Genomic DNA, 22,569 nt, shown 5'->3' with positions numbered 1-22,569 from the left:
GGCATTTTTCCTCTTAGGGTTTTCGGCGTTGTCGGTGAGTTACACAAGCTTGAAACTCAAGTTGAATTTTCTAGTCATGCCACTTAACTTCAAAGGTTTTGCAATTTGCAATTTTTATCCTTGCCATTTTCTTTGATCTCGTTAGGGTTTCCTAAGGCTATCTATAAGAAAAGGCCTTTTATAAGAAGAGACTTGTCTGGCTGAATCTGAAGAGAGAGATGAGGCAGCAATGCGATAAATGTGGCAACGTGGTATTCATCATATATGGGTGTCCAAGCTCCTTCGTTTTAGAAAATGTTTTAGAAATTTTGAAAGTAGGGGAAATTTGAAATAGAACCTAGAGCATGGACATGTTATGATTTTTAGCAACGAAATTAAAGTTTCTAAATCACAGACATATAGTGAAAATTTTGAAAAGAGAAAGATATTTGAAAAACAAAGTTGGTTAGCAGTTTTAACTCCTGCAACCATAGAGACCTCTAAGTTGTTTAACGTCATGCAGCGATGGACCATACACGCGACCCTTTTACGTCATACAGGGATAAATGTTTGAACAAGGTGGTTGTGCCTTGAACACATTTAACATAGTGGTTGTGCCCTGAACAACATTGAATAGGGTAGTTGTGCCCTGAACAAATCCGACATTTTATGTCATACAGGGCTAGACGTTACTTGTCTCGGCTCTTTTATGTCGCACGAGTTTGACGTTGAACTGGATATACGCAACCTTTAGTGTCATACGGGCCTAGACGTTTGAACATGGTGGTTGTGCCCTGAAAACATTGAACAGGATGGTTGTGCCCTGAACACATCCGACATTTTACAAAATACAGGGCTAGAAGTTACCTGTCTTGGCTCTTTAACGTCGCACGAGTTTGACATTTTTCCTATCATAGATCTTTAACGTCGCACGAGTTTGACATTTTTCCTGTCTCGGCTCTTTAACGTCGCACGAGTTTGACTTTTTCCTGTCTCGACTCTTTAACATCACATGAGTGATGTTTTTCTTGTCTCGGCTCTTTAATGTCGCATGCGTTTGACGCTTTTCCTGTCTCGGCTCTTTAACGTCGAACGAGTTTGACGTTTTTCTATTGAAACAGGATGGTTGTGCCCAAGATCAGACTTTGGTTGGCAGTTTAGGATCATGCCACCGAGGAGTGTTCTCTCTTCTTTTTTTTTTTTTTGAAAATTTTAGAAATTAGTTAGCAGTTTAGGGTCATGTAACCGAGCGTTTTTTTTTTTTTTAATTTTGTTTTTAAATTTTCTGGAAACTTGATTGGCGGTTTATGCTCATGCCACTGAGGAGCATTTTCTTTTTTATTTTATCGAAATTTTTGGAAAAGTTTTTAGAAAATTGTTTGGCAGTTTAGGCTCATGCCACCGAGGAGCGTTTTTATTATTTTGATTTTTTTTTTGAAATTTTCTAGAAAATTGGTCGGCAGTTTAGGCTCATGCCACCGAGGAGCGTTTTCTTTTTTTGAATGTTTTTTGAAATTTTCTGGAAAATTGGTTAGCAGTTTAGGCTCATGCCACCGAGGATTATTTTATTTTAAAAGTTAATAAAAATGTTTGAAAATGATCACAAAAACCATGACAGACCAAGTTTGATCCCTGGAAGCCCCCCAAAATTGAGTGGGGAAAGTTTCGGGGAAAACATTTTGGGCGACACTGGTCGTGTCTCCAAGGCGGCACTGGTGGCATCACCCACCTAAAAAAACAAATTTTTTTTATTATTATTAAGTTTATTTTGCTGGAAAGCATAAAACTTTTGGCAAAAATGTATGGGCGACACAAGGCGTGTCGCCCTCACCGGCTGGGAGACACAACCAATGTCGCCCATAAAATAAAAAATAAAAAATAAAATAAATAAATAAATAAATAAAAATTTATTGGAAAATTTGTGGGATTAAAAGGGGGTTTTCCAAAAAAATATGTGGGCAACACGGGCTGTGTCGCCCAAGTCTGAGTAAGGAATTGGGCGACACGGGGCGTGTCGCCCAAACTTCTAACCCTAAAAAAAAAAATTTAATTTTTCTTGGTTTTAGGGTTATCTAAACCCGATGTTGTCCGAAGTAGACAACTATAGGATGCATTTTGGGTCGGGTTTCCTTTTTTTTTTTTATAAAGAACATCTCCCTCCCATTCTTCTCTCATCTTTCAAACTCAATTTTCTTCCTCTCACCTTCATCCTCTCCCTTCCTCATCATCGACCCTCTATTTTTACAGGATTTTATTGCATCCATCCTTAGGCTTTCATGACTCCTAAGAAGGATAACGCGATCTCTAAGGGCAAGGGGATGGTTTTCATGTGGGTTGACAACGGAAGAGAGGAGGAGGATTCCTCCCTTTTTCCCAGGGTTAGGCACTTCCCTGAAGGTCTGCCCTCTCATATCTCGCAAGCCCTCCGATCTGGTGAAGTTCCCCGACACATCAATGGCTTTCCTATCATCAGACCCTAGTTTTGAGATTGGTTTCTTTATGCTCGGCAGTGGCCTGAACTCACGGGCCTTCTGGCTTCAATTTCGATGATAAGCATCTTGAACATGGCCTCTTGCCATGTGAACTTTCCACTCCTTGAGGCTCTTGTTGAGAGGTTCAACTATCAAACGAACACTTTCTTTCTTCCTACAAGCCAGACAACACCAACTTTGGAGGAAGTTGAAAGGATTTCTGACCTGAACTTGGCCGAAATTGCATATCAACCCTGCACTGCCACTGACGACCATTCTATCATGAGTGTGCAATTGTTGGGGGTTGCTTATTCTTCACGTGGCCAGTGGGTTAATATGGAGCTTCTAGTCTGGAATCGGGAGCAATCTCGAGCCACTAAACAAATCTGTATTTTTCTTTTTGTGTTGTTGGGCTCTATTCTCTTTCTAAGAGGTCGTAAGTCAGTTCGTAGTTCTCTTATTCATTTAGTCCATGCCTTCTGAGAATGAGCGGGTCACACCATTGTTGGCGGGCATATATCGAGGTCTTCACAACAGGGTCACGCGAGGCGACGATTTATTGAGGGCAGTGTCCTGATTTTGCAGGTATATTTTGAACACAATTTTATTTTATTTTTCCCCTGGAACACAATATTTTGTCCTATTTTGGGCTCTGGAGTTCATGTTTATAACATAGGAATTTATTGGAAAAAGCCCTGCTCGATCTGAGAGGTTATGAGTTGGACGACACGGCTAGTGTCGCCCATACAGGCAGGGCAACACTACCAGTGTCGCCCAGGTCAAACTGCCCCGGAAGATTTCAGGGTTCAGGGCTTCTGTTGTGTGAGTTTTTGGAGTAATTTTGAGCTCTATTTTCTATAAGTTTGGGCCTACAAACACATTGCCATCATCCATCATCCTCGATCAATGGCGGCTGTATCTGCTGCTTTGGGAATGACATGTGTCAATGACTCCACCTGACCACAAAACATCAATTATGATCAGCGAGTTTTGGACGAGTTGTCGTCTTTCGATTGGGTGATTAGGGGCATTGAGAACGTGTCCCTATTTTTGCCTGCTATGGGGCATTCATGTGTTATACTGGTGGGGCAATTCTTCGCCAGTTTTGCCACATTCAGAATTACACTTCTTCTAGAGAGGTGATTGATCGTTGCCCTATCTTTCCGCTTCGTCGGCACTCTTCAGCTCTTCAGATCAAGGCAAGTTTGTCATGGAAGGGGAAGAAGTCCTTTTCTAGTGAGGGGTTAGCTAAGCAAGACAGGCTCATGACCACTTCAAACTATGATTCTTGGTAGGAACGTGCCTGCCCTCTTCCACTATGCCCCAGGTCTTCGAGACTTCGTGGCGAGTCTTCTGCTCCTAGTCAGGATTTTGTGCCTCATCAAGAAGATGGTGCCTCTTGTTCAAAAAAAAACTCAAATCAAATGAGGACACATCTGACTTCATCTTGGAAGAGGCTGAAGTCAAATTAGCTCGAGGGGTTGTCTTTGTGGCGGAACTCTGGGAGAAGGATGTTGATACGCAGTCGAAGACTGAATAGCCAAACTATTTTCTTTTCTTTACTTTTTTCCTTGGCATGAATGAGTTGATCACGTGATCATTCTCATTTTTAGTACTTTTTCGTTTTATTGAAGTCCATTGGGACAATAGAAATTTCAGTCGTAAAACCAAGTTTGATGGCTTGACCGCCTGTAATAAGCCAATTTTTTAATGAATGAATAAAGTCGGAATTTTGAGATAGCCAAAATTTTGTTTTCTATTCTACTTGATTTATCTTTTTTTATTTATTATTGTCCCTGTTGGGGGGTCTTTTAACTTATACGTGTGTAGTTGACTCGTTGAAGTAGAGTATAACACTTTCTTTGCACACACTTTCCAAACTGAATTGTTACAAACTCAGCCCCTTAGTTGTGGGGTCTTTATCTCGAATTTTCAGCTATTGGGACATCATACGCATACACGGGGATGAGCTTGACTCATTTTTCCTTAGGGGATCCAGGCAAGAGAAAAACGCTCCCAGACTAGCCAATATTGTCATTGGCGAGATTCATCCACCTCCGATATGTGGTAGTTGGTAGTTATACTCATACAACCATGGAGTGCCTGGCTAGTTTCAAGCCTTCATAACAAGCATAAGAAGTTGGCTTCGAGAGCGAGGCCAACATGACTAACAGTTTAGCCTCTTGTAGTGATGAAGGAAGTCCCTTATAAAAGGAGAAAGCTTTTGAAAATAGATGATTTTAACAATCAAATTGAAACAAAATTTTCAAAAGGGATGGGTCTTACAGTTTTGCTACCTGTGGCCCCTTTGGTGGTGATTTTCTTTGTTATATTTTACCCAGAGATGATGAAAGGATTCCCTTGCGAGATCGTGAGAACTCAGAAATCACGAAGTTCTCTTTTTTACCTTTGGAGCTTTCATTCTCTGCTTCTCGGATCCATGAAGAATCCTCTAGATTCTTGTCAGGCTTTCCTCTTGGAAGGTCTCGATGTTTTCTAGGGTTCGTCGAAATCACTTCGATTTTCCATTCATGTTACCCTCCTACATCTTTCTGAGTTAGTTCTGTTGGGAACCTGCAGGGTGGAGTTAGTTCTGTTGGGAACCTGCAGGGTATAGGAGGAATCTTCATCCTCAAGGTCTGCTTATACAGTACTATTGGAACTTGCAAGTACTTGTTTGTACTTTTTTTGCATCGAAAGCTCCTTCTTGGAGATTTTATTCTGTTTACCCGTGATGCCCTTTCAGGTTTTTACCAGGTCCATTTTTTATTTTTTTTCTTTGTGATGTCTTTTCAGGTTTTCACCACATTTTTTAGCCTGTTATGGGTAGTATTTTCTGAGGTATATTTCATTAATGGGGTCGTTGAGTTCGTACCCCTCCTGATTTTTTATTTTATAAGAATTGCCTGCATGCACTCTAGTAACCACGAATGGCCCCTCCTAATTAGGTCAGAACTTGTCAAAAGGCTGTGGATTTGCAGGAGTGTGAAAGATTTTCTTGAGTATCATGTCTCCTTCTCTGAATTAGAAGAACCACTTTTCTTTGGTATGCCCTTTTGGTTCTACATTGGTAAACAACGATATTTTGTGTTGCTCGTAGTCGTTTTTTATCCAAATTAATGAGGGCAGCGATTCGTGCTTCGACCTTTTGTTCCTCATCTGAATTTTTATGAATAAGGATTCAGAGAGATGGTATCTCAACTTCGATGGGTAGCACTACTTCCATACCATACACCAATCAGTATGGGGTCATGCCAGTAGGAGTCTTCTCAGTTATCCGGTAGGCCCATAGGGCATCATTTATCTTTTCGTGCCAATCTTTCCCACCTTCTATTATTTTATCTATGATTCTGAGAAGTTCTTTATTTGTGGCTTTTGCTTGTGTGTTTCCTTGAGGGTAGTAAGGTGTGGAAAATTTTGTGTTATCCCAAACCTTTTGAGTGCGTTAGTGACCTTTTCATTTTTGAGATTGGATCCGTTGTCAGTGATGATTAACTCGGGAACTTCAAATCTGAATACAATGTTATTCTTTATGAAACGGGCAACATATTGGCCTTCAATTTTAACAAATGATGCGGACTCTACCTATTTGGTGAAGTATTTTGTAACCCTTAATATAAAACGGTGGTCGTTTGAGGCTTTTGGTGAAATCATTCCAATGATATCAAGACCCCACATGGCAAAAGGCCATATGGGCGTTGTTGACTTGAGTGATACGGACGGTGCATGGATGAGGCCTCCATAGAGTTGACATTTGGGATACCTCTTAATGAACTTCCAGCAGTCTTCAGCCATGGTGGTCCAATAATAGCCTTGGCGCTTGATTTTCTAAGCTAAGGCGGCTGCCCAGAATAACCTCCTTCATTGTGCAACTCTATTAGTTCTTGGTTAATTTCTAGCTGATCGAGGCACCGTAGAACGATGCCATCAAATGACTTTTTGAATAGAAGATCACATCTTACTAAGAATTCCATAGAAAACCTTCAAATGGTTTCTTTATCCTTTTTTATGACTCCTTCGGGGTATAAACCATCTTTTAACAGAGGCAAAACATCATAGAACCACGGTTTTTCTTTGACTAACGCATCTGAAACTACGAAAGATACTACCCCATCATTCTCATTCTCTTGCTCTATTTCTTTTTTGATGCTCGGTGGGGAAGGATTATGTTTGTTCTTGAGGTAGAATGGTAGCACGGTGATTTTTGGAGAAATATCAACCATTAAAACAAGAGTCGCAAGGGTATCGACGAACCGATTATTTTCCCTAGTTACGTGCTGAAAGGTGATTTTCTTAAAGTATGGAATCATCTTTCCCACCTTTTCTTTATAGGATTTGAGCTTTTCTTCTTTCACGCTCCAAACCCCTTCAACTTGGTTTATGACGAGTAAGGAGTCACCAATCACTCATATTTGCTGGATTTTCATTCCCATGGCAGTCTCAAGCCCAAAAATTAAGGTTTCGTATTTAGTAATGTTATTGGTACATGGGAAATTCAATATAATGGTTGTTGGCATTAATATCTTCTCGGGTGAGGATAGTATGACTCTTATACCTGACCTGTATTTGTTCTTTGCACCGTTGAAGTATAGCTCGCAAATTGAGTCCTCAATTGTGAAGAGGTTCTCATCAGGGAGATCTGTGTTAACGGGAATATTGTTTAGCAATACGTATTCAGCTAAGTGGTCAGCAATGGCTTGTCCTTTGACCGATTTTTGAGTGACATACTGGATCACGAACTCGCTCAACAGCATTCTCCACTTCGTCAAATGTCTGTTGAGGACTGGCCTCTCCCATAGGTACTTGAGTGGGTCGATTTTTTATATGAGCTTGACTGAATGAGATAAGACATAATGTCTTAGTTTCTGCATAGCCCACACAAGTGTTAAGCAGTGTTTCTCCACATCCGTGTATCTTGTCTCATAGTCGACCATGGTTTTGCTGATATAGTCTATCGTTTGTTCTTTTCCATGGTCGTTATATTGTCCTAACATTGCCCCCATGAACTTGTCTTTCACTGACATGTATAGGAACAAGGGTTTATCTTAACTAGAATGACTAAGGATGGGAGGTTTTGTGAGGTACTCCTTGATTTGATCGAACGCTTCTTGGCATTTATCGTCCCATATAAATGGGGTGTCCTTCTTAAGGAGTCTATTGAATGGTGCGCACTTATCCGCCAGTTGTGAAATGAAACGCCTTATGGCTTGTATACGACCTTGAAGCTCACAAATTTCTCTAATGTTTCAGGGAGGAGGCATTTTAGTGATGGCTCGTATTTTGGACGGGTCCACCTCCATGCCTAGTAATTTGCCGGATTCAAATCCAAACACACATTTTTGTAGATTGAGTTTGAGTAGATATTTCTGGAGTCTTTCGAAATGGTTTTCATGTTGGTGAGATGATCAGATCTGGTCTTTGACTTGACTAGAATGTCGTCGACATAGTCTTCCATGATGGTGTTCATCAAGTCATGGAAGATACTAGTCATTACCCACTGATAAGTTGCCCCTGTATTTTTTAGGCCAAAGGGTATGACTTTATAGCAGTAAGTTCCCCACTGTGCTATGAATGACGTCTTGGTTTGGTCTTCTTCTGCCATGAGGATTTGGTTGTAACTCGAGAAGCGGTCCATGAATGACCACATCTCGTGACCCGCAGTGTTGTCGACCAAGGCATCTATGTTTGGTAATGGAAAATTATCTTTGGGACATGCCTTATTGAGGTCTTGATAGTCGACACACACTCGGATCTTCCCATCTTTCTTGGGTATGACCACTATATTGGCCAACCATTCTGAGTAATCGATGGGGGCAATGAACTTTGCCTTGAGCAGTTTTTTTATTTCTTCTTTAATTTTGAGCTCAAGGTGGGTCTTTTGACATCAGAATTTCTGCCTTACAGGCTTTGCCCCTTCGTTGAATATTTGGTGGTGTTATACCAGTGTGGGATCTAGCCCTGACATATCCTCATATGACCAGGCGAAGACATTACGATATTCCTTGAGAAAGGAAATCACATTTTCCCGCTCCTCAGAAGATAAGGAGGTTTCAATCTTGGTTAACCTTGGGTCCTTCTCAGTTCTTAGGTTTACGTCAATCGTCTCTTCGATGATAGCTGTTGGGTCACCATCGAACCTCTTCTTGAATTGCTCAATGTGGGAAGTAAGTTCCTCAGGTTGAGAGATTTCTTCAGACTCTTGACTCTCTTTATCTTCATCTTGGTCATCCAATTCATCGTCTCGGGTATTATGCACCATTATTGGGCTATCTTGAGTGAGCGTCGTTTTTTAAAATTCTTTTTTGTTATTATCAACTTTATCATGTTTTGGTATTTGAAATGTCGTAAGAGGTGTCTCTAATGGGACTCGCGAGAGAAATGTTGGGGACCGGACATGCAGGACAATTAGATGGTCACCCTACACCTATTCATTTTTTGGCACTGAGACTTGGAGGTGTCGTTAGTATGCTTCCAGCAATTCTCGTGATAGAGGAGTGATCGACTAATTTTGTTCCTGAGTTTGAGTAGGCAGATGAGCACACTTGGCTGTGTTAGAGCCGATTGTGCATACCTTCAAATCTAGGCTAGCGAAACGGTCTTCAATTCCCAGTTCTTGTGTGTGCTAAGATGTGGAAGAAGAGTTATTCCCTGTTAGGGAATCAAGGATCACCTTTGGCCATTTATAAGGACTGGCATTGAGAGGATCAAAGCTTGAATGCCTCCAGATACAAAGCCCGAATAGCTTGAAGGCTTCATCCGGCTCTGAAATAAAGTGAGAGAACATCCGAGTCCTCTTCGATCCTCGTTTTTCGTTTTGGCTTGAGGTGATTCATAAATCACCTCCGTACGCCTTGCCCTTGACTCCCCATGCCTTGTCTTAGTTGGAAGCCTTGGGAGAGGAGCATGTGTCAAGCTTTGAGGGACCTGACCGTGTCGATGTTGACATTGGATAATGTCCTCCATCGATGCAGAAGTTTGCAAAATTTGAAGAACAGGGTCGCCAGCCTCTAAGCGTAAGGTAGCACAATCAACTTGCTCAAAGGAGGCGAGTGGAATTTCTCTAAGCTCGACCCCTATGGCTAGCTTCTCATTATGTATGCTATGATTGAGAAAAGCAAGGGGTTTAGCGCATACCTTCGCGACGCCATTTTTCGTTGGAAATTTGAGGCATTGATGCAGCATAAGGGCAACCACGAGGTTTTCGTGAAGCATGTTGAGTGAAGGTTTTATGTTTAAGACATAAAACTTTATCACTTAGACGACTGGGCCGATCTTAAGTGTGAGAGGCAGTATGCCTTCAGCTCTTCTCTTGGTCCCGTCGTACGCAGTGATAGTTAGTTGACACGGTTCGAAGTCATCCGGGCTTTTGCCTATCTGCTTCACCATTTTCATAGGGCATATGTTTAGGGATGCCCCATTATCAATAAGCACTCTCCGTATTTCATATCCTTGCAGAAAAATAGTGATGCACAGAGCTTCCCGAGCTCTTGGGGCTCGCTCGTATCAAAACTGGTTCCTCTTTGCGCTTCTAATTCAAATGTTGATGATCAGCAAGTCGCTGGGATGGTTGTACCCTAAGTTCGGATCTAGGGCAAGTTTAGGTTTGAGGTGCAGAGCAGGGTGAAGGTTCTCTCTATATCTCTCAAGTTTATCTTTCCAGCCTAAAGTTTCTAAAGTCTCTCTAATTTCTAAAAGTCTCCTAGAGTTTTTTGTGTTCAAACCTCCGTTCAAATGATCCCCAAAATGGTTTTTAACAATGAGGGATTTGTTGGGTCAGAGTTATCCCTATAACCAACAAATCCCTGGTTAAAACAATTTAAATTTTTTAAAAAAAGATTCGAATTTTGGGAAGTGCGGATTTGGGCAGCACGCTCTGTGTCGCTCAAGGCTGGGCGGCACAAGTTGTGTCACCTGGGTGGCACGCTTCATGTAGCACACAAGATTTTTTTGTCGAATTTGAGATTTTTCACTTTTGGTGTGTTCCTTAGCCTCTTGTGAAGCTCTCAGAGAAAATTTGGGTCAAAACGGATTTTTTTACTATTTTTAATGATGTTTTTAGTAAAATAGGGAATTTACAAAAATTTAGGTCAAAACAGGGTTTCAGCCTTGTTCCAGGCAAGCAAACTGGTTCCAGATCACAAGGTAGGCTATTGAAACTATGGATTTGGGTTTACAAGGTTAAGTGTGGTCCTAAGGGTTTAGAAAACCATAGAATTTTCCAGATTTAAAATGGGGTGTCTACACCATGTCAGTCTCTCAAGGCGACTATGATGAGCACTCCACGACCGACTCTAAGCCTAACCTGCCTAAACCTAGGGACCAGTATGTTGAAATCCCTTGGAATTATAGACATACCTCAAGTGGCCAATCCATTATCCAATGCCCAGGTCTTCGGTTAGAGACAGAGTCCCCAGCATCCACTCCTAATCCTGAAATTGGTGTGATCCGAAAGGCTGATTCACCCCGAAAGACTCTGAATAGTCATGGGGTCTGACCTAGAGTCATCCTGCAATTGGTCTTAGGCAACCAAAGTAGGAGTCAAGTGGGGGAAGAAATTTATACAGCATCTAATGCCAATTCCCACAACTCGAACCTAGATAACTCTGGGGTGCAGTGGTCTCAAGACCAAGACCCACCTCGGTCTAGGGGATTCAACCCAACCTCGAGCCATCGTAGTGCCACTCATGACATCCTTAACACTGTACGGAGCAGAGGCATCTATCCAGACCAAACCCTTAGGTGAGATGGGCGTTCAAGCTGCCCTTACAAATCTGATTGACCTAGGTTACACTGTTCATTCCCCAGCTCATGGGTCAAACCCAAATCAAGTCAGTGGCATAGGTCTACCCTTAGCACAATCGAGTCAGCCGATTCTTCAATCGATCAGTTCATCCTGTCTAACAAACCATGCAATTTTCGCAACCGGTGGTGACACCCATGGGTCAGTACGCCCCTCAGGCGCAAGTGTATCAAACCACCTCAGTGACTGCAACTCATCAATCTCAAGCCCATACAAGCCAACATATACCCCAAATCTCGACTTACCAATCTACACATGGAAACGCACCAACCAATGGGCCTACTGTCATGCCGAACACCCAACAAGAAGGAACTTTAAAAGTGATGCAAGATATGCTAGTAAGAATGGGAATGCATGATATTCTACCCCCAAAGGCCTATGTTCAAGAGACCCTTGGAGGCATGGAGGACCTTCCCTTGGGATTTGTTATCTCAGAATTTAGAGATAAAACAGGAAGAGCGATCCAGATGCTCACGTCAAAGTGTATCTCCTCTCTGTTAGAGCTTTGTGAGACATGCCTAACCAACTGAAGGCCATATTTTCACAAACATTGACCGGCGAGGCCTTGAACTGGCATTAGAGAACAATGTCCGCTTAACCACACATCATTTAAGACGAAATGTTCAACCTATTCGTCTCTCACTACCACGGGTCGACATCAAGGTCTCTCTCCCTGGGCGAGCTCAGTGCAATAAAGCAAAATCCAGGAGAATCCTTCGAGGATTTCATCCGTCGATTCCACGAGATGGCAATTCGAGTGGTAGAATGCCCACTGACAGACCCAGCCAAAATCTCCATGGCCTTAGAGAATGTTGCTCATGAATACATTACCTTTTTCAGCCAAGGCCTTATCCCCCACTTTTCGACTCCATGATCGAGCGAGTGGCACAACATGAAAGGGCGAGAGGCACACGCCTGAGCACCAGGCCCGACAATAAACCAATAACGACTCCTCAAAGTAAGAGTAAAAACAATAATAAGGGGAAGGCTTCAAGTCAGGTTAACAAGATTGTCGTTAACGGATTGGCTCAAAGTTCAGCCACTCAGCACAACAATCAGAACCAAAACCGAAGGGGTCCACCTATAGCCAACGCTAATAACCAAAGGTGAGAGGATAATTTCACTCCTCTCAAAGACCCGTTGGAAAAAGTGTTGGAATTACTCCTGGCAAGAAACATGGTTTATCTACCGTCACCATCTGAACCACCATTTCAAGTCACAAACAAGAGCAGGTAGTGTAAATGGCATCAAAACCATGCACATGATACCCAAAACTGCATATGTTTGAAAAGGGTAATTCAAGGGTTAATCAATAGAAGGGACATCATTGTCACACCTAGAAATCAACCTGTCGAAGAGCCTAATCAAAAGATGGGTATCTTCACAGACCCTCTCCCTAAGAATATGGTCACAACGACCAAAAAATCGGGAGCTCAAGACAATGCAAAAGAGAACGTTGTCATTCACATGATTGAGAGTGGAGATGAAGAAGATGATCCCAACCAATCTATATTTGCTTGTGATCATCACTTTCAAAAGCCTGAAGAAGATCATTTGAGCCTTTTGATGGGAAGCCCTTCATCTCCGAACCTCGACAACCTACCCAAATGGGATCAATATGACAAAGATGATACGCTAGAAATCGATACGGTCAGGACCAATGAAAAGGCGTCATCTTTTAAACAAGGGGCTAACAGCCCAAAGTCTCCCATTAATCTTGCTAGCCCCGACGCTATCAAGCTTTAGGCAGGCGAGGTTGATTCCTTAACCCGAAGAGGCCAAGTGTTCAAACCCATTCAACTGATGGCCGACACTCTCGATGAAAGAATGGGAAACACCTCAAAATGCAAACAACCAACATGAGCCGCATATCACGAGCCGAATAAAGAATCTCAAGGATTTGCAGCCACCTACAATCTATCGACTCATCTCGAGAAGATCCAAGCTCAAATATCCATCTTGGAGCTACTCGCCAACTCATCACCATATAAGGCCCAAATCGAAAAGGTCCCCACCAAGACACACATCCCAAGCAACACACAGCCGGATGAGTTGTGTGGTATGGTCAACCAACTAATGGCACCAACGCCAATTGTTTTCACGAACGATTACCTCTCGTCCAGCTTCAACCGCTTTCATGTTCAACCCGGGCCATCCGGCATGGTCCGGTATCATTTCTTCTCCTTTTACTATTATTTCTTTTGTTTTTCTTCACTTAATTTTGATCTGAATTTGGTTATTTTGATTTAGAATCATATTTTAAATGCTTTTGATCAAGCTGGCTCTACCACAGATCTGAGAGCAGATCTACTCATTTCTGGGCAGATCAGGCCTCATAACTGAATTCGATTGTTCCCGCTTTCTCTACCGTAACTTTTCATTTCATTTATCAGTTTACAGTGTCAGATCAGAGTGATCTACATCCGCAGATTGCTTCGATTTTGCGCTCTAAACAATTTGGCCCCACTTTGGCACTCCTTGTCTTTCGAGGGACAGGTGAGTGGAAAAGACATAGTGATTGCTTTTGGCGGGGTTCTAGAATTTAGATTTAGGTAAGATCCAGACTCGACGACCTAGGGCAGAACTAGTCCTTACTCTAAGGGCAAAACCCTGACTAAGACTTAGGCTAAGATTAGATTGGAACCTAGACTTATTAGACTCAATGTGTTCTGGTTCAGACCCTGAACTAGGGTAAGCCTAGTTTAGCTCTAGAGGCAATTCTAAGCTTAGACCTATGCTAGGACCTAGACTAAGATCTAGACTAGATGGGTGCGAGTCTTGGCTCGGACCACGAGTGGGTCTAGGTTCGGATCGGGGTGTGAGCCTGGTTCAGACCTGAACTGAGATGGGTGCAAGCTTGGACTTGGACCTAGAGGGTCTTAAAACTCAGACCGGATGTGGACCCGAATTGGATCAAGATTGACTAAGAACGAGCCTTCAGCTCAGATCAAGAGGGGGCCTAGGTTTGGACCTAGTTGTGAACCTGGTTCGGACCTGGGTTGGGCTGGGTACAAGCCTGGACTTGGACCCAAAGAGCTTTAATGATTAGACCAGGCGTGGACCTGGACTGGATCAAAGATGAGTTAGGAACGAGCTTTCAGCTCGGACCAAGAGGGGCCCTAGGTTCAGACCTGTGTTAACCTGGCTCGAACTTGGGCTAGGCTGAGTACAAGCCTGGACTTGAACCCAGAGAGTTTTAATGATTAGACCAAGAGTGGACCTGGACTGGATCAAAGATGAGCAAGAAACGAGACTTCGGCTCGGACCAAGGTGAAACCTGGTTCGAACCTAGGCTACGCTAGGTACAAGCTTGGACTTAGACCCAGAGAGTTCAGCTCAGACCAAAAGCGAGTCCGGATGATCTAAGATTAACCAACAAAATAAGCAAGCAAAGCACACGAAAACTTTTGACCTAATATTATAGGTAGGCTTAGCTTGAGAGTGGGTTCTTAACTATTGAAATGCGGCTAGGCTAATATAGGTCCCCACATAGATCCTAGACTCCTATTATAAGATGTTCACTAGGTCCTACTATATGCGGAGTTGCTTTAAGGCAGACGATTACGGAGGGACGCTCACAGTTAAAGTTACGTGAATCCCAACTGCCTCAGCTCTCAATGTTAGGTTCCCCTCATGCCGTTAATGCTGATTTTGGGGGTTTTCGAAATATTTGTTTGCTGGTTTGCCGGGCATTCCCGGTTCGGTGTGTGCTGGAGTGTGTAAAGAAGCACCCAATCAAAAATAAAGTCAAGCACACAATGCACACAAAACAAGCAAGGCAATAAGTGAGCGCATGGCACTGATCGTGCCTAGCGATGCACTCTTTGAGGTGAAACTCGCTCGAAGTACAGTAAAGATGGAGGGGTAAGCAACCCCTAAGAAGGTAAAATAAAAAAAAATAAGACCAGGCACAGTCCGTGCTAAGTCGAGCGCAGCCCAAGTCAAGGGCGGTTCAAACGGGATAGGGTTCAGGGGGGAATAAGTGAGCGCTTGGCACTGATCGTGCCTAGCGATGCGCACGTTGAGGCAAAACTCGCTCGAAGCATAGTATAAATGGAGGGGTAAGCAACCCCTAAGAAGGTAAAGTCAAAACAATGAGACCAAGCATGGTCCGTGCTGAGTCGAGCATGGCCCGAGTCGAGGGTGACTCGAATGGAACACGGTTCAGGAGGGTGCAAGTAGCCCTTGATGTAAATTTATTTATTTATTTATTTTATCTTTTTTAACCTTGGTGAGTCACAATTACATGGTGAAAGCAAGGAAAACATGACTTAGATGAAAAATAATAAACTAAAATAAAATCAGATAGCCAGGATAGAGCAGACCTATCTGAGACAAAATATTTTTTTTATATTTTTAAGAAATGTTTTTTGAGCCAAAATTTGGTGAACAAGCAACCCAAAGGCTCTGGTAACACAAAGGGCGAGAGCAACCATAAACGCCCTGCGGCCTTTAGGAATGTAGGTTTAGCCTCTTCCTCTTCTAAATATCGTGAAGAAGAAGTCCCTGAGATGCCATTAGAGGCTGGGCTTAGGAAAGATCCTAAGTTCGCCGAGATCACTCGCCTTTAAGAGTTGGTAACAAGGCTTTGTTGTGAAGTGGAACATCATCAAAACATGTCAGACTTCTATCGCGAAGAGGCTGAACATGCTAAAGGAACCCTTTCCTCTATCAAGAGGAAGGTCAGCTGAATCAGCAAATTGATCCGCTTCAAGGAGTAATGCCCCTGAACAACAGTCTAAGGATGTCACGCCCCAAGAATTTACAATACTGATATTCTTAAGATGTGATAGTCAAAACATATATACATCTCTTGATAGGACAAATTTATAGTGGCGAATTCTTACAAAGTAACAAAAGAAAGTTTAAGCACAACTACAATATCTTCCAGAGTTGATCCTGACGAGCACTCAAAATGAAATCGCAGTTATCCTGAAAAAAATGTTTACCATAATTTGATGAGTTTGGCAACTCAGTAAGTGATCATCATAATCCTAAAAATAATCATGGTTGAAAGATATCAATATTTTCAAAAAGGAGATCTATTAACAGAAATGCATTACCAGTTTCGCTTTAAAAAATGCATAATTAAGTATAATCCAAATAATTGAAATGCATATAACATTTTTACGGCAGTGCATAATTCAAAGGATTTCACAAATTACCCTACTGGCTTGCCAAGTAGGTCACCTATATACCCTATCAGCATACTGATGGATCCACTTAATCCCTATCCGCGTCCCAGATAGGTCCACTTAATCCCTGCAGGTCCATTTATACCTCACCGGCATACCGGATGAGTCCACTTAATCCCTACCGACGTACCGGATAGGTCCACTTATACCTCACCGGCGAACCGGATGAGTCCACTTGCATACTTAAAGTATTTCTAAATCTCTTCAAACATTCGAAAGCAGCAATATCATGTACTCAACATATCACTAAAATTATTAATATGAATTTTACTGAAACCATTAATAACAGTCACTTTCAATAACATTTCAAAAATAACCAGTCAAATATTTTACGCTCAAATTTAGAAAGGTAACAGTTCGTAAAGACGTTCTAGCATAAATACCAATCTAATATGTATAGAAAAACTCTTATAGAAATTCAAGAATACGGAATTATCACAATTTATGGGATGTCAATTCGTAAATAAACATTTCACAGACCATGCTATAATTAATTACAAAAATATCAGTTTTCAAATAATAAGGCAGTCATTTGCACATGAAATTTACAATGTCTAAATATTCAAAAACAATAGAAAGAAATCTCACAATTTTACTAAAAGCATAAATATCACATTTATTTCTAATAATTTTATATCTAAAATTTTTTGACAATGGAAAAAATAAATAAATAAATAAATTTATTTCTAAAAATTTCCGACATTTAAAACTTTTTTATACTTGCATGAAGGGGTATTGTGGTAAAAATACCAACAGTCATCATTATCCCGCCTCAGGTCTAAGCAGGTATCGAGGTAAGGACGCCTCAAGTGTTGGGCTCTCCTTTACTCCCATCTTCCTCATCATCTTCCTAAAGAAACTCTTCGGCTCTCTGTATCTTTGGCGTCCTTCCGTTATTTTGGCAAGCCCCCATGATTCCGACAAGCCTCTGTGATTCTTATAAATTTCCAAATAATGCTTCTGTCAAGCCATATCTGATTTCTATTTGACCAAAAATCTTCACAGTCGTCATCCCTGTGATTTCGAAAAGATTCCAGCCAACCTCCAGACTCCATATCTATATCTAGTAACTTCAAAGTTTAAAGAAACCTTGGTTACCTAATCTTCGCAAGTGAAGCATGTGGATTTCAACGCTTTCGATTTCTTCGTCATACTTCAATTTTCCAGCAGGAATTCATCATAACTGTAAGTACTTCCTTTCCCCTTTTAATTTCTGGCATATTTTATTTTATTCTATCTTCTTTCTTATCATCATCTTTTGCATCCTCTGGTCGTAACCTGATTCCTGAGCCTATGCTCATGACAGGGACAAGGCTCACTGATTTCTTAGCCAATACCCTTTTGATCTTAGTCACTGCTCCTAGGCTATGCCCCGACTATGGATTTCGATTGATTTGGCTCATGGGATTTTTTAGATTTAATTCCTCATGCGGAAGCTTTGCCAAAATTTTGTAAAATTCCTTGGGATTTCATAAAAAATTTGGCTAAAGTCTTCTTCATGGGGCATCGATTAAGAAAAAGCAAGAATCCAAAAGTGGGCTTGCTTGATTGCTCTAACCAGCGTCGGTCTGATGTTGAATGGCCTGTGCGATCAATTACTTGGTCTTGAATCTTTTGCTGACAGATGAATTCATTTTGTCTCCCGTCGGTTAGGCTTTTCTGATTTCATTAGTTCGTCGGTTAAACCTTAGCCTTAAGATTATTGCATGAGTCTAGGGTTTCAATCCTCCATTATGAGCTATAAAGGCGTCGTGTCGGTTAAAAGCTGCAGACCTATATGCATCTGAAACAAGTATAAGGATTGGAACCTCAACCTGAGACATCACGGCATCCACCGTAGGTTAGGAACCTTAAGCTGCATGTGGGAGATGTAAGTCTAAAGATCGGACCTCGACCAAAGTTACGAAGGCATCAGCTGTAGGTTAGGACTATATATAAGAGATATGAGTCTAAAGTCGAACCTTCGACTTAAGCCATCGAAGGCATCGACTGTCAGTCAGAGCCTTAAGCTACATATGAGAGATATGAGTTTAAGGTCGAACATTCAATTTAAGCCATCAAAAGCATCAGCTGTCAATCAGAGCCTTAGGCTGCATATGAGAGACAAGAGTCTAAGGTAGAACTTTCGACTTAAGTCATCAGAGGCATCAGTCGTCGGTCAAAGCCATAGGCTGCATATGAGAAATATGAGTCTAAGGATCGAACCTCGACTTGAGCCGCGAAGGCATCAGCCGTAGGTTAGGAACCCTAGACTATATATTAGAAATGTGAGTGAGTTCAAGCTTTAACTAACATGAAGCTCTTTTTCTTCCTTTTTGCAAACATCATGCACACTAAAGCATTCCCGAAGGAAGGGGAGAATCAGCAAGAAAAATGTACGAGATCGAGTTAGCCTGGCATAAACCCATGTGTCAAGATGATGGCAACTTCAACAAGGATCTCAAATGGCCTTTATCCATCAATTTTCTAGTTGAATCTATTGAATGTGGCAAGTTTGATCAGCATTCTTTCTATGGTATTCCCCACTGCAATCTCCTGCTTCATTATGCTCACAAAAATGTACATGGAAACAGAATTTTCCCAATCCTAACGCATAAGATCTCTAGCCAAGTGGAATTACTTAGGATTCAAGTGAGAAGGAGAAAGTGGGTAGATTCATGAATATTACTCTTGGACCCGAGAGATATGCGCCCAATTCAGGGAGACAGTCATGGTTGCAGGACTTTTAGGTGCCTGTGGATGTTCAGCGTTCCCTTACGACTGTTGTGTGCATGTGGTGAGGGCATATTTGGAAACTTGGTGTTTTGAGACAAACACCAATTTCTTCGATTATGGATAGGGGTGGCATATCCCTCGTTGATTTATATTTTATCGACGGTCTATCTCTTCTTGAAGATTGCTATGAAGAGTTCACCCTAGAAAATGAAGTTATCTTCTGGGTCAAATCCTATCCCAGCCTCTGGAGGCCAGAGTGCGCCGCTCTCTCCAAAGACAACAAGGTTACCTTTCAGATGTGGATCTTCTTTGACATCAGGAAAATTAAAAAGGACCCAAAGAATGACATTTTCAACTCAAGCATGACACCTTCCATTCTCAAAAAAGAAATGTCTTTTCATCCTACCAAGCTGGATGACACCGTCAACTTGGCCACTTATATCTCTCTCTCTCTCTGCCATTCTCTCCCTAATTCTCTAGGTCATGTGATCAAGCTGAAGTCCCTTAATGCAGCTTGCAATATAGCAGAGGGCTATAGGTATTCATTAGCCCAGCTTATTTTATGCAGCATCTATAACAGGCTTAATGCAGCAACAGGTGCTGTCAAACCTCTAGGAAACGCCCGAGCTCCCTTCCCCATCCATTATAGTTATGGGGGTTAGGTGCTTATTTCTTGGCACCTATTCACTTTCACCTGAAACGAACTCCATCACCTTTCCATTCTTGTTGCGTCTAATGGGACGCAGGGCCATCTTCCATTTTGACATTAGAGCAAGGAATCCTTTTTGTGGTGGCGACTTCTTCCGAGCCAAGCCTTTTCCTATTGGGGCCCAAGAGATCATCTTTTTGTGGACGAGTATCAATATCAAATTTATGAAGATCGGATTACCCATCGGGAGATAAATGTATTTCCTTGGTATCCGAGGGTCCCTCGTCCATCTCAGAATTGATGTCAGGAAGTTGATCAAGCTATATAGCCCTCATCAGTTTGTGAGGTAGCACATGTTAGATCAGAACTACCAAGTATATTTTATCCTCAAGAGAGGAGAAAATTGGTCCAACAAGTGTCAAAACTGCCTGGATTTCTTGCACACTATTAGGCCGCATGTGCAAGTTCGTCGTCCCTCACTACATAAAAAGTGTATTCACAACATGTTGTTATTGCCTTTGGTATAATGGTTAAGAGGGACTACTACCTTTAACTCGTGATAGAGATGCGCAAGTTTCGGCAAGAAGGGAAATCAGTCACCCATTACAAACCACATATCAATGACATTTCTGGTAACTAGGCTACAGGAATGCACTTTCTGCTTGTTTGCAACACCGTTAGCATCGAACATCCTGTGGATGCTGAGATCACGAAAGAGGACATGAATGGGAGTCGAGAATCCTTCTATCATCATTTGGCAGATCTATTGGCCAACAAGCTAGGGGCACAAGAGAGGTATCCAGACCCTTTCCTTGGAAACATTAATCGGATAACCAACCCAAAAACTGCTCAGTCCATTAAACGTCCTGCAATTCCTACTTCCATAGAAAAATCCAAGAGTACCAGAAAGACCAAGAGCACATCCCCTTTGACGGGGACGTCAGAATATGAACCATTAATCAAGGGCAAGAAGAAGAACCAGAGCCCTTCAGCTGCCAAAGTTCCTTCAACGGAATTTGATGCTCATGCTGCAAAATCCAAAAATTCCGATATAGGCCTAAAGGGCAGAAGCAAGAGGAAAGAAAATAGCCCTTCACCTCCAACCTCTAAGGGATTACCAAAGAGATCCAAGGGTTTGCAATCTTCAGACATAACCCATGAGGCGCCAGAGTTTGGAGTTCCACATTTGAGTTCATCGCTCATTCCTTCAACAAGGGTTCCAAGGGGCGGCCCAACAAAAGGGCCTACCTCTTGTCCTGGCCTACACCGTAAAACCAAGGCCAAGAAGATGAAGAAGGTTGGAGAAATCTATACAATTGAATTAGACACTCCTTCACCTTCTTCCCCAACACCTTCTTCCCCAGCTCTTAGGACCGAGGCATACGGAGAAGTATCTTTCATTTTTTATGATCCGCATCATTCTCTGATCAAGATGAAGGCATTATTGATGCTTTAATGGGCATCCCCGTCTCCCTCAGATTGGATGAAGGTTTCCCTTCAAGCCACTTTGCAACAAAGGATCCCATGGGAAATTTGAGGTCTGAGCCTATTGAGAAAGATGAATTAAGGGAAATTAAGGGAAAAGCTCCCGTAATTGATGATAATCCAATACCCGTAATCACCATTCATGAAGAGGGGTCCTCCTCTCAACTGTATCAAGAGGGCTTTCTACAATTTGAAGTGTCTGATAGCATAGAGGCATTATTAAGGATTTTATCGCTCAATTCATAGCGCTCTTCTGACACAGGTCCTTTGTTCGCCATTTAGGTCCCTAAGATAGATGAAGTCAATCTCTCGGATATTTGTCTTAACGATTTTTTTGCTTTTTTGTTTTTTGCAAGGCGTCTTACTCAACCATCTTCACAAGGATTTCCTGGATTAGGTCCCTAAGATAGATGAAGTCAAATTCTTAGGTATTTGTCTTAACGATTTTTTTTCTTTTTTTATTTTTGCGAGGCTTCTTGCTCAACCATCTTCACATGGAACTCCTGGATTTCTGCAAGAATTCCTTCCGCCTATTCCTTATTTGAAATTCCCCGGCCTTCACTCGCCAGTCTCAATGTTGCCGATGAGGTTGATACTCTCTCCCATCCCCCGTTGATCGTAGCCAGGGTCCTAGAGGCTCAACTCATAAATGAAGCAGAGTTCCTCCTGCTCTTCCAACCGAAGACACGATGCGAGGTTCATCCTTCCCTTCTGACCAATGGTTTAAAAACCGGATCGGTGTCCCGGATCGGGCTTTTCAAAAACCGATCCAGATCGACGAATCGGCGATCCGGATCGGCGAATCGGCGATCCGGATCGGAATCGGGTGAATCGGTCAGAATAAAGCTTCAAAAAAATCCGAAAAAATTATTAAAATTCATTATAAATATTGGTTTTTAGGAATTCAATAAAAAATGAGGGTACTCCATTAAGAATTTTCATGTTTTTGAATGTATATGCAAATATTGATATGTTCTTTCCCTGCATGAACCGCCATTCAGCATTTAATTTACAGTATTTCGTGCTCATCCCTACACTGTTGCTGTTGGGACTCGATATGTGAATAATATGGTTGGGATAGGGTGGCCTCAGAATCATCATCTCTCTCGTTTTCTCTTTGAATAATATGGATTAAAAAAAAAAAAAAACAAATTTTCAAAAAAATCTATCATGGATTAAAAAAAAAATCACAAATTTTCAAAAAATTCTATCATGGATTACAAAAAAAAATTCGATCATGGATTAAACAAAAAAAATCACAAATTTTCAAAAAAT

General features: G+C 41.8%; 2 long non-coding RNA genes across 2 annotated transcripts; one reads left to right on the top strand and one right to left on the bottom strand.

The window, feature by feature from the left end:
- Nucleotides 1-285: 285 nt before the first annotated feature.
- LOC148782348 (uncharacterized) lies at nt 286-12,740 on the bottom strand. The gene is made up of 2 exons (XR_016053378.1): nt 5,055-12,740; nt 286-5,024 (listed from the first exon to the last, which is right to left on the bottom strand). It is a non-coding gene; the product is annotated as an uncharacterized LOC148782348 (long non-coding RNA).
- Nucleotides 12,741-17,228: 4,488 nt separating this feature from the next.
- Nucleotides 17,229-22,322, top strand: LOC148782347 (uncharacterized). The gene is made up of 2 exons (XR_016053377.1): nt 17,229-17,630; nt 21,766-22,322. It is a non-coding gene; the product is annotated as an uncharacterized LOC148782347 (long non-coding RNA).
- The last annotated feature ends 247 nt before the right edge of the window (nt 22,323-22,569 follow it).

The sequence above is a fragment of the Amborella trichopoda genome, chromosome 4 (assembly GCF_054954075.1).
Source record: "Amborella trichopoda isolate Santa Cruz 75 chromosome 4, AtrichopodaSantaCruz75HAP2 v2.0, whole genome shotgun sequence".
Lineage (NCBI taxonomy): Eukaryota > Viridiplantae > Streptophyta > Magnoliopsida > Amborellales > Amborellaceae > Amborella > Amborella trichopoda.
This window is presented reverse-complemented; position numbering and strand designations above follow the sequence as displayed.